Raw genomic sequence first — 4465 nt, 5'->3', positions numbered from 1 at the left:
CTGCTTTTTCTCTATTTTCTCCCTCTTTCCTCCCTGTTTTCTCACTCTTTCCTCCCTGTTTTTTCTCTATTTTCTCCCTGTTTTCTCTCCGTTTTCTCTCTTTTCTCTCCCTTGTTTCCTCTCTATTTCCTCCCTCTTTTCTCCCTATTTCCTCTCTATTTTCTACCTGTTTCCTCTCTGTTTTCTCCCTTTTTTCTCCCCGTTTCTCCCCGTTTTCTCCCTCTTTCCTCCCTGTTTTCTCCCTATTTCCTCCCTGTTTTTTCTCTATTTTCTCCCTCTTTCCTCCCTGTTTTCTCTCCGTTTTCTCTCTCTTTTCTCACCCTCTTTCCTCCCAGTTTTCCTCCCTGTTTTCCCGCTCTGTTCTGGACCATTCGAGGCAGCTTTTCCAAGAGAAACATGGATTTCTTTCTTTCTTCTTCCACAGTAGAAGAACAGGAAACATCTGCCACACACACACACACACACACACACACACACACACACACACACACACACACACACACACACACACACACACACACACACACACAGTGTTAGACACTTATGAACGTGTGAACAAATGACTAACACACAATTTTGATAACAAAAGTTAAAATTCTGATTTAAAAACAAAAAAATAAAGATAAAAGACAATTTTTTATTAATTCTTTCTGTCATTATTTGGCCACTGTATAATTAACTATTAAAAAAAAATATTTTTTTTTTCTTATATTTTTATATTTAGCAGAACTCACTTATTTCTATACATATCATTCATTTTCACATATCTGAAAACGTACGTACTTTTTAGACATATGTAACAACCTAACTCTAGCTCTAATTTAAAAGGAACAAAGTGAGCTAAAAATAGAGTAAAAGCACTTCCTGTGCAGCTTCATTAGAGGGTTCCACGCCGCCGAGCGGAACAACTAAAGAGCAACGGAGTGAAGGTGGAACATCTTTGCTTTATCTCCTTGCACCGCACTGACCGACTGAAACACGATCGTGACTTATTAACGCTTCCGTGGAGGAGGAGGAGGAGGAGGAGGAGGAGGAGGAGGAGGAAGAGAGACCTCCGCAGATGTTTGAGGAGCTCGACAAACATCTGGAGAAGGCATCAGCGGCTGGTATGTGGTGTGAGGAGCGTGGAGAACGAGCAGCTGCGTGTTCTGGTTCTGGTTCTGGTTCGATGCACAGCAACGTCACAAGCGAGCGGGATAATCTGGGACGCTCGTAATCCCATTATGGAAACACAAACATCCACACACCATATTCATGCATAAAGAGATATTATTTAACTATTCGTTCATCATTTTTGCTCTGTAATCTTCAAATGATTGTTGTCCGTTTACTCTCACATCATTTCAACAGAGCACATCTGTGATTTCACTCATTTATAATCCAGTAAAAACAGAGATGGACACAGCAGCGGCGTTTCCTTCCTCGTGGCCACACCTGGCGCCTGCCCCTGCTGCGACCTCTGACCCCCGCGGTGTACGATGATCTAAGATTGGGTCATGAATCACAGAGGAGAAATGACAAGCGTGTGATCTCTGAGGGAAACTCCACCAAGACCTCATGTAACGAGGGGCAAAAAGAGCCAAAAAACACAAAGCGCAGCATTTATCCACGGTCGCACGTCGTGCCGTAGGCGTGTTTGTGCCAGAATTGTTCAATTAAGGGCTGATTTTCATCAACTTTAACACAAGAAAACTGTGTGAACAAGACAACAAAGGCAAGAAAAACAGAATAAATCTGCACAAATAGATGAAATAGATCGCAGAAATGGATAAAATGCAACATAATTCAACATTTAATATATGGATACGTGTAGAATAAAACAAATAAGACATTAAACTGCTAAAACCTGTTAAAATAAGTCACTAAAAGTAGAGATAAAATTTTTTTAAAAAGTCTGAGCATTTAATGTTTTTTTATCTATGATTTTTTACATTAAAAATTGTGAAATAAAAATCTAAAATTGTGAGATAATAACCATCATTTTCATAATAGATATGGAAATGATGACATAAAAAGCTAAACTTGTGAAATAATGAGAATAATTTTGATAAGAAGCTAAAATTGTGACATAATTACCATTATTTTTGATAACAGACGTTTAAATTGTGACATAAATAGCTAAAATTGTGAGGTAACAATCATAATTTCAATAATGTGTTTAATGGGTTAAAATGGTCAAATAATAAACTTCATTTTGATAATAAAGGCAAAAATTGTGACTATATGAGTATATGAGCATTAAATGTTTTTTTATCTACATTTCTTTAGAATTTAAAAATTGTGAAATAAAAATCTAAAATTGTGAGGGTTAGTATTACCATTATTTTGATAATAGACATGAAAATTGTGACATAAAAAGCTAAAATTGTGAAATAATAACAATAATTTTGATAAGAAGCTAAAATTGTGACGTAATAACCATTATTTTTGATAACAGACGTTAAAATTGTGACGTAAAAAGCTAAAATTGTGAGGAAACAATCATCATTTTGATAATGAGTGTTTAAAATTGTGATATAAAAAGTTAAAATTGTGACATAATAAACATCATTTTGATAATTAAGTCAAAAATTGTGGCATATAAAGCACAATCTCAAAATAGTCTGTGGTGCAAGTGAATACTTTACGTTTTACGTCATGTTTTCAGATTAAAAAGCAATAAATCAGTCAGACTGAGGTCACTGGACAGTGAGTTAGAAACATGTAAATAAACTATTAGTCAGCTGCGTTTCTCACTAAATCCATCGTCTACTAAAATAAAGTGAATTATTACTAACGCAGTGAGACCACCCAGCAGCAGCAGAGACTACGATGACGACGACTACGAGGACGGCTCATTAACATGAAAGAGGGAAACTACGACGACACAAGGTCACGGTGTTTGTGTGAAAAGGTCGTTTTATTGGCGCGGCGACCGTTCTCACACTCATCTGTGAGTTAAATTGCCTTTGTCTGTCAAATTGCTTCGTAAGTATTCAAATTATTTGGTCATTTTTCCGTCTTTTTTGAGGTTTCTTTGCAGCATTGGGAGTTCTGTGCGTAAAACTGGAACACTGAAGCTCCAAAGACTCCTAGAACCTAAACTGACATCATCGCATATTAAAGTCATGACTCGGCTCCAGATTCTAACGCGAGGTCAAACCTGTGACTCGTCAAAATTTATAAAATAAGAAACGCATAATAGTCATATTGTAAAACAGACTGAATATGAGTGAATATAAGTATAAAACATGTGAGATGGGGCTGTGAAAGGACCAGGGGTGTGTGTGTCTGTGTGCGTGTGTGTGCGTGTGTGTGTGTGTGTGTGCGTGTGTGTGTGTGTGTGTGTGTGTGTGTCAGCCTCTACCACTCAGCACCACTCCATTAAATCAGCCTTTGTCACCAGAAGACTGCGTCTGTAACACACACAAAGACGCCTATAGAGGCCTGTCCATTAAATCAGAGTCATCACGCACACACACACGCACACACACACACACACACACACACACACACACGCACGCACACACTGACCTAATGCATTCCGTAGCCCCTCGCCATGAACTTAACCATCACTGAACTGAAGCCTTAACTCCAAGATTACTGCGATTACACAACTAATCTGAGCCTAAAAACTTAAAAGTAGTAAAATCCAGTTTCCAGTTCCCATTCACAACGAGCAAAATTCATCTAGAGCGCCCCCTGAAGTTAAAATTCCTAGTATTCAACTCGTTCAACTCAAGATGGCGGCTATTAGCATCAACCTTGAGCGGAAAAATCTATATTTTTACCCTCTTTTTCAGCTCTTCTGTGCACATGACTTTTTAAATTAGACGCATTAAAAAACAGAACTGTCCTACGTGTCTCTGTGGACGTGTTGAGATCACGTTTTTATACAAGAAACACCACATTTTCTGTTTATCAACAAAACATGCTCGCTAGCTAGCTAGCTTACAAGTAGGCAACCACGATGACACAGCTAATCTGAACCTTTAAACCCTTAAAAGTGTTCAAAGTTAATGTTTCCAGTTTCCAGTTCCCGTTCACAACGAGCAAAATTCATCTAGAGCGCCCCCTGAAGTTGAAATTCCAAGTCTTCAACTCTTTCAACTCAAGATGGCGGCTATTAGCATCAACCTTGAGTGAAAAGCTGTCTTTTTTCTTCTCTTTTTCAGCTCGTGTGTACATGACTTAAATCTGTGGGCGTGTTGAGATGATGTTTTCATACGAGAAATGCCACAATTTTGTGTTTATCAACAAAACATGCTCGCTTGCTAGCTAGCTAGCTAGCTTACAAGTAGACAACCATGATAACCACGATGACACAGCTAATCTGAACCTTAAAACCTGTAAAAAGTGTTCAAAGTTAATTTTTCCAGTTTCCAGTTCCCATTCACAACGAGCAAAATTCATCTAGAGCGCCCCCTGAAGTTAAAACTCCTAGTATTCAACTAGTTCAACTCAAGATGGCGGCTGGTAGCATCAA

Source organism: Microchirus variegatus (assembly GCF_963457635.1).
Source record: "Microchirus variegatus genome assembly, chromosome: 12".
Lineage (NCBI taxonomy): Eukaryota > Metazoa > Chordata > Actinopteri > Pleuronectiformes > Soleidae > Microchirus > Microchirus variegatus.
The sequence above is the reverse complement of the archived record's forward strand: the minus strand, read 5'-3'. Positions refer to the sequence as shown.